The sequence below is a fragment of the Camelus bactrianus genome, chromosome 4, assembly GCF_048773025.1.
Source record: "Camelus bactrianus isolate YW-2024 breed Bactrian camel chromosome 4, ASM4877302v1, whole genome shotgun sequence".
NCBI classification, from domain to species: Eukaryota; Metazoa; Chordata; class Mammalia; order Artiodactyla; family Camelidae; genus Camelus; species Camelus bactrianus.
The window spans coordinates 64,758,388-64,772,198 of record NC_133542.1 but is presented as its reverse complement, the minus strand read 5'-3'; positions in this window follow the sequence as shown (position 1 = coordinate 64,772,198).

Sequence of the window (13,811 nt, the reverse complement as noted above, 5' to 3'; positions counted from 1 at the left end):
GGCCCACTCCCAGTCCCACGCTCTGCTGCCTCCTGAACTCGCCAACATCCATTTCAATGGGCGCGACTGGAATCGCGAACTCGCTGCCATCTGTCTCTCCCCACGCCCTTGTCGTGCTTGGCGCCTCTGCATCTCTATCTCACCGCGGGGCGTGGGATGCTTCTGTCTGGGGTCTGCCTCTCCTCCTGGTACCCCTCCCCCCGGCTCAAGCCCGCCCATCCATCTTCACTTCCTTCCTCCTTCCTGCCCCTCTCCACCTTGAACTTTCTACCTGACTCGCTCTTCCTTTTCTCATCTTGAGCTTGTCTGAATGTCTGTCTGCCTGTCTCTTCTCTCCTTGGACCCTCTGACTGTTTATCTGTTTCCTTCCTTCTCTCTCTGTCTTTTCCCAGGAATTCTCTGGAAACAGATTTTCCAAAGTCTACTCAATACAAGGGCACAAGGTCTAGCAAATTTCAAATCATTCTGATTAGGTTCAAGTAATTCACAGAAGGGGCTTTGGGGAGGAAGGGGACCAATCTGGTGGAAACAGGGATGAGGCCATTGGAGGCTCGGGCATGGTACACCCAGGCACCCTCTCTTTTCCCTCCAGTCCTGAGCTGAATAGCCTTTCCACAGGCAGAAATTGCAAAGCCAACTTCAGGTCCCAAGCTAGCTGGAGTGCAGGGGTAACCTTCCATCTCATGGGTGCCACCACTTCATGGGTGAATGATGCTTTGAGAGTCAACTGTCATCATTATTTTTTATCCCCAGGTGAGGGGAATCTCACCTTTTTATCTTCCAGATGAGGAAGGTGCAGCTCAGAAAAGGCAAAGCTTTGGTGACTGGCTAAGGTCACTCAAGGAGAGTCAGATTAGATCACAAACCTAGTGACCTGTGGAAGAGATTTCTTTTTTAAACTCAAGGAAGCGCATGGTGTGGCAAGTTCTCATCCAGGGCCTCAAGCCACACAGAATAGGCAGTGGCCTTCTGTGTCCTCACATAGGCTGACTTCCTGCATGTCTCTATAGCAACCAGATGAAACTCTCTTCCTTCAATATTTCTGGCAGAGATGCCCAGTTGCTGATCAGAACATGTGCTCTTCTTCCTCTGTTCAGGGCTGCTCCTGGGAGATGGCTGCCCAGCCATGGACTACACTTCCCAGATCTCCTTGCACCTGGGTGGGAACACATAGCTCGTTCTCAGGAGTGGAAGCCCTGTGTGCCACCTTGAGTGAAGGTGTTTAAGAAGAGGGTGTGCCTTCTCCACACACTTGCCTTCCTCTCTCCTGAGCCAGGTGCAGGGGATCTTGAGGACCTGGGGGAGGAGAGAGACACAAGATGGAAGGAGCCTGGGTCAGTGAATCAGAGAGACACCAGTCAACCAAGAGCACCAACATTGGACTATTCCATTGCTGAGAAAGGGCTTATTTGTTGTAGCAGCTAGCACTACCCTAAAAATGCAGTGTTGATTGTGTATGACTCACATGGACTTGGCGAATCTGTGTGTAAAGGTATTGTCATTCTCGTTCCTGTTTCTTAGGTGGAGATGCCCTGTCCTGGAATTTCCTGAGCTGTGCTCCCTTGTTGCCTCTCATCTTTCTTCCTCTACTCTGACCTTGCCCATTATTTTCTCCCATCATTGGTCTCTTCTGTGTCCCAACACACCAGGCGTGTTCCCACCTAAAACCATCCATGTCTGTTATACTCTCTTCTTGGATGTCTCCATCTCCAGATCTTCTAAGTTTGTCTTTTTCTTATTTATCGATTTGTTATTACAAACACTTGTTCCTTCATGAGGTCTTCTCTAACCAATCATAAACAGTTGACCCCAACTCTCCAGGACCCATCATTCCACTTTATCACATCATCATGGTCTACTTCTCTGATAGCCCTTGCCACTATCTAAAATTATCTGGACCATTTATCAACATTTATCTGTTTATTGTGTTGTTGTCACAGCCTGCTTCCCCTGGGTTTTGTCTCCACTTTAGGAAAAAGAAACTCAGAAAGGGCACTATAATTTCTAAAACCACTAAATGGTGGTCCCAGGATTTGAACCCAGGTCTGACTGATTCTAGAACCTGTGTTCTTTCTACAATACTGCATGCACTGCTATCCCAACAAAGTAATAATTGGTGGGTGCCCCTTATATTATCAGGACCTAACTTGAATCTTGGATCCCAAAGCAGGGTGGTGTAGGTGGAAAGGCATGAACTCTTGGGTTGGAAGTCCTGGGCTCAGACCCAGGCATTGATGTTTCCCATAATTTAGCATCTCTGAATGCCTGCTTCACACAAAATAGAATTAATATATTTATCTTAAAGAGTTAACATGAGGCTAGCAAGAGATAATGTAGAAAGCTGGTAACACAATGTTTGCACATAGTGAAGGCTAGGGCACCGTTAGTTTCTTTTCCAATAAAAATATCAAAATTTATCCTGAGAGTTGCCCCTTCATCACAGACCAGACAATTTATCAGTGGAAAGAGGGAAAAAATGCAAATTGGGATGAAAACACAAAAGATTCTGAAAAGCACCTGATTCATCCCTAAATTCTCTCCTGGGCTTTGTTGGGAAGCTAAGTTTAAATCCAAGTCAGAGCTCCCAGACCTCATCACAGCTATTGTGCTGAAAGCAAACAGACTTTAGGTTTTAAAATTTTTTTCTCATTTCCCTCCCCCTACAAAGCACAAATGTCATGGACGAAGGGCAAACTCATTACAGCGAGGATTCTATCTGCCTGGCCCAGATGCGGGTGCTGAAATGGGAGGCCAGTTCCGATGGCCAACGTCCAGGACCGTGTGCGCCGTGACTAATGTATGTAAAACACACACAGGGCTCCTCTCCCCCAGCATCTGGACCAAAAAGCCAAAGTTAGCTACAGAGAAATTCTAGGTGAACTCCTCCAAAGTCTTCATTGCTTTTCAAGTTTGGAGGCAGTGAGTCTGGCTTAAAGCAAAGGAGCCCTTGATCGGGACTAAGGATTTTTCTATTTTTATGGATATTACTGTACTGATGGTGTTTATAAATCCCTGACCATGGAGTTCACCTTTTCCATATTAGTCAGGAGAGATGAGGCTGTGCTCTGATAAAAAATAACCCCCAATTCTCAGAGGCTTGAACAATGGTTTCTTCCTTCCTTCCTTCCTTCCTTCCTTCCTTCCTTCTTCTTCCTTCCTTCCTTTCTCCCTTCCTTCCTTTCTCCCTTCCTTCCTTTCTCCCTTCCTTCCTTTCTCCCTTCCTTTCTTTCTCCCTTTCTTTCTTTCTTCCTTTCTTCCTTTCTTCCTTTCTTTCTTTCTTTCCTTCTTTCCTTCTTTCCTTCTTTCCTTCTTTCTTTTGTTTAATGGAGATACTGGGGATTGAACCCAGGACTTTGTGCATGCTAAGCATGCACTTTACAACTGAGCTATACCTAACCCCTACAAGGGTTTCTTTCTTGTTCATGCTGCATGTCCATTGTGGTTGTCAGGGGGCTTTGGTCACTTGGATCCCTCAGAGTCCCAGGTCAGTGGAAGAGTTGCCATTGAGAACTTGGCCAATTGCCTGACCAGAGAGAAAAGAGACCTTGGAAGGGTCACACACTCATAATTAATTGCTTACTCATCCAAAAGTGATACATGTCACATCTGGTCTTAACTCATTGGCTAGAGCTAGTCACATGGCTCTGCCAACTGTAGCGGGTACAGAGCGTACAATCCAACTATGTGCCCAGAGAAGAGGAACCATAGCCTCTTATTTCTGTTCCTTACACTTCCTAGATTGGTCACCAAGTCCAGGTGATTCAAATCTCTTCATTAACCAAACAGATCCCATTTCTTTGGCTCCCTGACTCTGATTCCCTCTTCAGCTCAGGCTTCACAATCTCTCACTTCATTTTGCATCCACCTCCAACTTTGTCTCTTTGCCAGTCTTGCTCCATATGATTCGTCCATGGCATCTCAGTCAGAGTGATTGGCTCACCCAGGTCATTCCCTTGCAAATGTAAAGCTTGAGGCCTTTTCCTGCAACCCAGCCAAGATTTGTAGAGAGGAAGATAAAGGATATTTTGTTTGTTGGTTTCTAGGAAAAGACCTCGCAGGATCCTTCTGAAGCTTTGATGCTAGGATTCTATTATTATTCTCATCCATGAAACTAGACACCTCCTGTTGAGGGGTCCAGCCCAGGCACTTAATTAGCAAAGACAATTAAACTCCAAGGAATCAGGATCCACAGTCTCTGGGCGACTCCCCGTGTGACCTGCTACTCAGGCAGTGGGAGGGATGTGAGGTGTCTGGGTCTCAGTGCTGGAGCATGCTGGCTGCCTCCACAACTCACCACCCACCACCCTCAGCTTGCCTGGCTGTCCTGTCTCCAGGAGCATCTCCCAGGACCTCCTGCACATCCCATCTACTCTCCCTCCAGGGGCTGTCCACAGCTAAACATCAAGGTACAAAATCACCAATTCAGTCCATCTGAAAAATTATAACCCTCCCTCCCACTGGCTCATATCTGTCTGATTGATAAAGCAAGTCCATCAACATCGGCTCATTGCATTTTATCAGCAACACTGTTGAGGTGGAGAGAAGCATCACCCACACTGGCAGATGTGGAAACTGAGGATGGGGGTGGGGTGGGTGGGTGGGTGAGGAGGCTGGCCAGGAAGTAGTGCAGCTGGGGCTGGAATCGGGTCTTGGAGCTCCACTCCCTGGGAGTTCAGAGATGCTGGGTTGCACGCTGCACAGAGCAGGATGTTTGGAATTCCGTGGCCAGACTCAGTTTCCCCAAGTCTTGCTGACTTGGCCAGGAGCTGTGGCCAGACTGGGAACCAGAGGCCCTGAGACAAGCAGGCCCGTTCCTTGTCTGCTCCCATCAGTGACAATGGGCCAATTAAGGCAATCACAGACAGCTGGTTTAGAGAACAGGAAGTAGGGATCACAGCACAGAACTCTTTGAAAACCGCCTATGAAAGCGTTAATAATGCATTAATGTATTAATCCCCTTAATCCCGTCAAATTAGCACAGACTCACTCTTCGGAGCTGACAGTGGATCTTCGCTGTCCCTATGAGGTGCTGGGTACCACCTCCCTTCTTCCTGAAACACTCCCCAGGAAGCTGCCAGGGGCTACAGGGTTAGGGTGGCCATAGATGACCCTTTTAGGGGACTTGAAGAAAAATGACATGTTAACAAGAGTCTTTCCCCATAAGAAAAGGCAGCCCAGCAGAGTGAACCACACCCTAGGCTGCCGGCTCTGTCACTCTCTGTGTGGTCTTGAGCTGTTGTTGAACTTCTCTGAGACTCCGTTTCTCCATCTGTAATCCTTCATCGCAGAGTGGTCTAGAAGATTCCACAGCTGCAGGCAAATGCCTGAAACAGAGAAAGCATTCGATAAATCTCCAGCCCCTTTTCTGTCTGTAAAATTGGGGATAAGAATTCTCAGCATGATGATTACATGAGATCATATACACACACATCAGCTCCTTGGCACACAGTAGGGCTTAAGTCAATACAGCGTCTCTTCCCTCCTCGCTATTGGTTTGGTTTTGTTTTGTTTAATTAATATGTTGCCTGAATTTCAAGACTGCTTAGGAAGAAGAACCATAGGGCTGAACGAGCTGTCCAGATACTTTATTTGTTCTAAAGCAAATTGTATCTTTTCACTGAGCCCCACTCTCCGGGGTGCAGAGAATTTTTTTTATTGCAGGTCAACCTGGATAGAAGACCCCTATCCTCTCTTCCCTGAGCATATTAGAATGGGCAAGGCGGGGGGGTGCTTACATGGGCCCTGGATGCCTAGAAATGGGGAAGGGGCTGAAGGAGCCTTGGTCTCTGATGGCCTCTAAGGTACCGGAGCATCTCTGATGTCAGAATGCCAGGGTTGGGCCTGGTCTTGCTGTCTGGTGGGCCCTTGGGCTCCCAGGGGGCTTTTCCAGGGCCCTTCAAGGGCCTCTCAGTAGATGGTTGGGTTATTCCACAGAGACCCCCACTGCTACTCTGATGCCTCACTCAGTCCTTGGTCCCCTCTCTGAGCATCCCACAGCATCCCTGGTCACAGTGGTGGTGGGGCTCGGCTACACTTCAGAGTTAGATTTTGAGAGGGAAGAATTCACCCTCTCTTTCCTGTCCCTGTTCAGTTCTGGAGAGCTCCTCTCTCTTCCAGGGTCTGCTATTTCTGCTTCCTCCATCCCCAGCAAGGGGTAGGGTGGGTGAGGGGGAAGGACTGAGGGTTATTATCGTTCCAGTGATTTTGATTTTGTACTCTGAAATACAGACTATTAAAAGTCCTCTCTGGAAAGGGCTTCAGATTCAGAATCCTAAGATTTGGCTGCCTATTGGGAAGGGGACGAGGGGAAAGGCCTTTCATTCTTCCTGGTCTCCCAGGGCAGCGTGGGAGTTTAGAAATATGTCCACAAACCCACTGACATGCCTCCCGCCAACAGGTGGAGCCTAATTCTCCTCCCTTTGAGTGTGGGCTAGACTTACTGACTTGATTCTAACAAGGAGAATATGGCAGAAATGATGGTGTGTCATGGTGTAGGTCATACAGAGTATTTGGGTTCCTCCTTGCTCTCTCTGGACAACTCACTCTGGGGAAAGCCAGCCGCTATGTCATGAGGACACCCAAGCAGCCCAAGAGGTCCATGTGGGGAGGGACTGAGGCCTCCTGCCAATAACCATGTGGGGCGCCATCTTGGAAGCAGAAGCTCCAACCGCAGCCAAGCCTTCAGATTGACTGCAGCCCCAGGCAACATCTTAACTGGGACCACACGAGAGACCTCAAGCCAGAACCACCCAGCTCAGGCATCCCTGGATTCCTGATCCACAGAAACTGTGCAGGATAATAAAAACATGTGTTGCTGTTTGAAGCCATTAAGTTTTGAGGATAATTTGCTACATGACAATAGATAACAAATATAATTAACAGTGAAAACAAAACACAAATTGGTATCTCAATGAGTAACCCTGAGTGGTGTGTGTGTGTCTGTGTGTGTGTGTGTGTGTGTTTGCTGAAAAAATGCCAGACTGTGTTTATTCATTCAGCACTTATTATTAAAGTCCAAAACCAGGCATGGGTGGGTGAAGGTGGGCAAACCACAGACCCAGTACCTAGGAGGCCCAGTCTGGAGGGAGCAGGCAATTATAATGCATGGCGTTGACAGATAGGAGAGCCCAGGGGACTGTGGCAGCCAAGAGAAGGGATCGATGACCTAACCCAACCTCGAGGCCAAGGAAGGCTTCCTACAGGTGATTGACAGCTATTGTGAGACTCCAAGGATGAGTAGGAGTCAGTCTAGTAAAGAGGAGCGTGGGGGAGTGTGTACCTGGCAGGGGAGCTGCTTATGCAAAGGCCCGGTGGCGAGAGAGCACACTGCCTTTCAGTAGTGTTAATTGGTTCATTGTGATCAAAGCTAATGTGTGTGCAAGGGAGAAGGATGGCAAGGGAGGATTGTGACAAAAGATAAACAAAACTAAAGAAGAAGAGAAAAGCCAGCTCAAACCTGGGCTCAGCACGTGCTAGGTATGTGAGTTCGGACAGGTCACCTCACCTGTCTGAGCTTGGCCTGCCTTGTTTCTCAAGTGGAAATTCATTCAATAATTCACTGAACAAGGATCTAACTCTATCCCAGGATGCAGGGTAAGCCTGGGATTATGATGTTGGCGACCAAAACAGCAAACCCTGCTCTCCAGGAGCCTTGAGCCGAGTGTAGGCCAAAAGTGTGCAGTGTCCTTAGCCAGCGCTCAGACCTTTGGCCAACATTCTTTGGCGGTGTCATCTCCCTCTTCTCATCTCCAGGGCCTATAGCAGGCCTTGAGGGGTGTCATTAATATGCCTGAGGGTTGCCTATGGCTGTGCTTTGAGTCCAGATGGCTCTGAGCTTTGAGTCTGGTTACGAGTCTGGGCTCTGGGGTCAGACTGCCTGAGTTGAAATCTTACCTCCAACATCTGTTTGTCAGACGTTTGCCCTTGAGCCAGTTTCTTTAGCTCCCTGAGCCTCAGTTTCCTTATACAGGCAGACCTCACAGATTTTGCAGGTTCAGTGCCAGACCACTGCAATAAAGCAAAAATCACAATAAAGTGGGTCACGTGAAATTTTTGTTTTCCCAGTGCATACAAAAGTGATGTTTATACTATCCTGTGGTCTCCAAGCGGGCAGCAGAACTATGTCTAAAGAAGACGTTGTGCATACCTTAATTAAAAATCACTTAATTGCTAAAAAATGTTACCCATAATCCGAGCCCTCAGAGAAACATAGTAGTCCCATCAAAGGTCACTGACCTCAGGCCACATAATAAATAGGACAATAATGAGAAAGTTTGAAATACTGCAAGAATTACCAAAATGTGACACAGAGACATGACGTAAGGAAACGCCGTTGGAAAAATGGCACCAATAGATTTGGGTTGCTACAAACCTTCAATTTGTAAAACAAAATGCAACATTTGTGAAGCACAAAAAACCAAAGTGCAATAAAATGACGTGTGCCTGTATAAAATTAGGAATGTGTAGTCACATCTACGTCAAAGGGTTTCTGCAAGGATTAAGTTCTGAGACACTCGGGAACTGCTCAGTAGGTGCATTTTTGTGAATAATTGTGGGTGGGATAACTCGATGCATACAGGGTCCTGGTTACATCCCAGGACTCTGGAGCCTGATTGCTGGGTTCACATCTCAGTTCTGTCACTTAACAGCCCTATGACCATGGGCAAGCATTTAATCGCTCTTTGCCTCTCAACTTCCTCATCTACAAAATGGGAATAATAAGAGAATCCTGCCTCAAAAGGCTGCTGTAATTGTTAAATGAGTGAATGCACGGGAAGCGCTTGGAACAGTGGCAGGCAATCAGCAAATGCTACCTGAGTGTAAGCTCTTATTTTTTTTGTGATGCTACCTTATTCTTTGCAGTTTGCAAGGAGGGGGTGGGCACCAACAGGAGAAATGAGCCGTGTTCTCATGGAAGCCGAGTGGTGGGCCTCATATGGAGTGATCCACGCTATGCTCGGTCTCTGCCACCTCCGGGCGGCCCCTCCTGTGGTCCAGGGAACCCACAATGCACTGTGGTACAGAGCCCATTGCACTCCCACAGCCTCCCCTCCACCCAGTACCAGGGACTCAGGGATGCTGTATGTGCTGGAGGACTCGGGGGTGAGCTGGGGAGGTTGGGCACCGGCCACTTTCTCTCCTGCCCCCCACTCCTGCCATCAGTGAGCTGGTGATGCAGACAAGCCCTGAGCTTAATTGGCAAATGGATTCTCAAGGGGTAATTTTGTTGACATGCACCACGGGAGGGTCTGCGGGCTGTAATGACCAGCTTGGCGGCTAAATGTGTTTACCAAAAAATAAGGTTATTGATTCCACAGATAATTTCTTTCCCCTTGCCGTCAGCCTATTAATGCGAGTTTTATGTAACAGGACAAATAGATCATGGTGCAAAGTCTTTTGAAAATCCCCTGTGAATGCTGTAATAATGCTTTAATGTATTAATCCCCTTAATCCTGTCAAACTTCCAAAAGAATTTCAGGACATGCTGACAGAAGATCTCGCTCCCAGCGCTGGCAGCCTTGGCTGCACGTGGTGGCGGCTGCTTTTAACCTTTTGTGGGAGGAGCGGCAGCCGTGTTAGCCATTGGTGCGGTTATGAGCCCACATTCAGAGGGTGGGAGTAGATGGAGGGGAGGCTGGTTCCAGCTCAGGGCAAGGAAAGACACACAAAAGGAGGAGGCAGCCTTGAGGGGTTAAAACACAGAGCTGGCGGCGGTCAACCTGGGAGTCGGGGGTGCCTGGCATTTGCTGATTTCTCTGCCTCCCTCTCTCCGTCTCTCTGTGTCTCTCTCATTTTTCTGCTGGGCACTGAGCTAAGTATTTTGTCATTTCCACTGCAGCCCTGCGCGGTGGGCGCTGTGATTCTCCCCACGCTGCAGGTGTAAATATCCCCCTTTTGTAAGGGCACCTAGCTGGACTAGGCACCCACCCAATCTCAGTCTTTCTCCTTTTTAACTGAACTACTGGCTTGTCTATGCCGGCAAGTGGCAGAGGTTGAGTTAAAAGCTCGATCCGACCGAGCAGCCCAAGCTGCCTTCTCTTACAAAGGCCTGGACTCAGCAGATGTTTTCTGAAAAGGGCCGGAGAGTAAATCTTTTTGGCTTCACGTGCCACACGGTATCTGTCTATTGCAAGCACACAACTCCGCCTTTCGGCGCAAAATACATAAACAATGAGCATGGCTGTGTCCTAGTAAAACTTTATTTCCAAAAGCGGGAGGTGGGTTCAGTGTGTGGCCTCCGGGCGTTGGTTGACCCATCGCTGTAATAGGAGACAACGGAGGCCAGTGGGACCCCGATAATGTGTTTGATGGTGAGTCTGAGGGTTAGACGGATAGACTTCGCCATCTGCTTCACTGAGGCTGGACCCCCCTCCTCACTGCAGGTGCCTTCGTCTTGTGATGCCAGAGGGAAGGTTGGTGGAAACTCAAATGATGGCGGGACCCACATCCTGCTCTTTCCTGGGCTCTGAGTGGAGTCTGATAGGACCTGGTTTGGGTTGCTGTAGCGAATCGAGTGCCTGGTTGTGCAGCTCTGGTAAAGGCTTTTCCCTCTCTGGGCTTCAGTGCCCTCATGAGTGAGGGGAGACACTTGGCCTTGCTGGTTTGAGATCTTATGTCTGGCCAAGTGACCCCAACCTTTGATCAACTCAGTACAAGAAAGCACCCACCCACTAGGCACCGTGGACTGGCTGCTCTTTGAGGACGGGGCCTGCCTCTCTTTCTCCAGAATGATTGACACCAGAAACTGCACTAGGAAATGCCTGCAGCCGTTGAATGAACTCTCACCCTTCAGGGGATGGTTCCCCAGTCTCCCAGCCTGGTAACCTGGGATCCAGCCTCTGTGCCCTCCCACCACTCACATCCAGGCGCCAGGCCATAGACTCCATCCCGTCTCTTACTGTCTTTGGAACCCCTCCCCACAGCTCCCAATTTTTTCAAAGCTCAGATTTGACAACCTCTCTTTCTCCCCATCCTTCCTTCCTTTCTTCCTTTATCAGGTGCCAGGCATTGGCTGATCTGGGGGTTCCAACAGGAAATAAGGTAGATCTTTCTGGAGCTTACAATGGCTGCTACACCAGCACGAAACAAGCAAAAACAACCTCCTGGGATCAGACAGGAAGGTTGGAGCTGATCCAGGGAAAAGGGCAGGAGGGCCTCCTGGGGGAGTGATGTTGCCTTTGAGCCGGGTGGGACGATGAGGATTTACCCAGTAGAAGAGAGAGGGGAAGAGTATTCCTCCCAAAGGGAACAGCATGTGCAAAGGTGCAGAGAAAAAGTGGCACCTTTAGGTCATGGAAAGCAGCTCCACAAGTCTCCTGATGCCTACAGGATAAAAATGGAATTTTTGAGTATGGCATTCAAGGCTCTCCAAATTCTGACTTTATTTTATTATAAAAAAAATTTTTATTGAAGTGTAGTTGATTTACAATGTTAGTTTCAGGTGTACAGCAGAGTGACTCAGTTACACATATACATACGTAGATATTTTTTCTTTTCAGATTCTTTTCCATTACATGTTATTACAAGAAGTCCATGTTCCGGCTTCACACTCACCTCTGGCTCCTTCCTGACACTCGTCATACCACAGTCGTGGATTCCATGGAGTTCCTGCAAAGTGTCATCCTCTCTCCTGCTTCTGTGAAGTGTGTCCTGTTCCATCTTATGGTGCATCCATTCCAGGATCCAAAGATGAAGAGGCTCAATCGATTCTGACCTTCAAGAGCTAACAGCTTAGTTGCAGAGAGGTGCAGCGTCTCCAAACACCTAAAGACACCAGGTAGATACACCGGACTATTTGCTGAATGACAGAATAAATGTTTAGGTTATAAACTAGGAGCTGAGGGAGCCCGGAAGATGGAGTAACCTGCTACTAACTCCGTGTGGGTAGTTGGGCTGTTCCAGGTGATGGGAACATCATGTGCTAAGACAGGAAGTGTGAGGGCATATGGCAAGTTCAGGGAAATTAGCTGAGGCCGGAAGGTTGGCTGCGTGCATGTGTGCAGGGTGGGCAGGGGGTGGAGGGGCAGATGGCAAGAGACGCAGGGAGGAAGGGGCGTCAGGCCAGGTCAGGGCCATCAAATGCCAGGCTGCCGCAGTCGCGTTTATTGCTGTCAATGAGGGATTATCGTGAGAGTGATGTGGTTGGAACTTGTGCTTCGGGAAGACTGGCCTGTGGATACGCAGCGAACACAGAGGCCAAGTAGGGTGGAAATGCACCAAAGGGCAGTGGTCCTGGCCTAGGAGACTGGTGAGAGGGGGATGGGAATGCAGGTGCCATCCTCAGAAGCTGGGAATAATAAATTGACTGATGTCATTGTGAGCCATGGAGGGATCAGGTTCCTTTGGGGTATCTGGCCTGAGTGTGATGGACTAGGTGAGCCTTGGGTTGGGAGGAAGAGCAGGAGCAGTGGCTGTTCCAGGGTGTCATCTCTGGGCCCGGCGCCCCACAAGCACTGGCTTATTTGTCTTTGGGAAGAGTTCAGAGCGGCAGATCCTACTCTGCTCATTTTGCAAATGGGTGACTGAGGCCCAGAGACATGAGGTGATGTGCTGTGCTCCTGCAGTTAGTGGGTGATGCATCCTGGGTGGGCTCTCACCCCAGTGCAGGGAGGTGGGCCATCCAGGGTCCAGAGGGCGGCGTCGGGGGCACGTGGCGCTCATCAGGTCCGTGTCTCTAACAGGGCTTGAGGATGGAGGTCAAGAGAGATGAGGTCAGTGGAAGGAATGTGGGCCTCCAGTCAGAACCCAGCAGAGTCACACTGCCCAGGCAAGGATAGAAAATGGTGCCTCAACTGCCACTGCAGTCAGGCCAAGCAAGGCTCTGAGGATGGGAAGATCCAGTGGTGTGGGTCCATGGGGGCTGAGCATCTTTAGGGGACACTGAGGCCCAGAGAGGTTAAAGGTCTCACTTAGCATCACACAGGCAGAATGTGGCAGAAAGTGGATTCAAATCCAGGACTGTCTGATGCCTCACCTGTTCTCTTGAGCTCTCTGATCTCCAAACAGACTTCCCATGACTGAGGAGTCTTTAAAAGACCCTTTCCAGGCCCTTCAGTTTGCAGGCAAATCCCCAGGCAGGTCCTGGCAGTGGTGATGGAGGCCCCTCTGTGACAATCGCGCATGCCCCAGCTCCAGCATTACCCTTAGGCTGGGTGCCCAGCTTCCTATCTTAACCAGTGCCCCAGCCCCCGGGCCAGCCTCCACGCTCTGTCCCTGACTCCCTCATCCACTCCCGGTCCTCCTGCCCTAAATGCACGCTGCAGGCTGTTGCCCTGGCCCCTCCTGGCTTACACACACACACACACACACACACACACACACACACACATTTATTTCCTTTAATCTTTCAGCCGAGATCAATTTCTCCATTCCCCTAATCATTTTCTCTTGTTCACTTTTGAACTCTCTCCAATTTGTCTGCTTTGGCCTGGTAATGAGGTGCCCCCGGACGAGATGCAATATTCTGCATGCGACTTCGCCAGGGTTGTATAGATTTTCTTGCTAACTATCTCCTCAGACACTGGATGACAGGTTTTCTTAGGGCAGCAACTCTATTACTGATTGGGGCTCTCAGAAAGATGCTGTTCGAAGTCACCAAATTGTAAAATAGCCAGCCGGAGGGAAGTTAGAAGCCTTTCTGGTCCACATCTACCACCCTCGGCCCTCCCCACCCCAGTCATCTGGAGCTTTGACTCCCTTACACTTTCCCCTGTCCCATTCCCTCAGCCAGGGCTGCCCTCCTCCCTTCCTTTCCCACCACACACATGGACAATACCTTCGCCATCTCTGGCACTGAGCTGCCACCTTGTCAG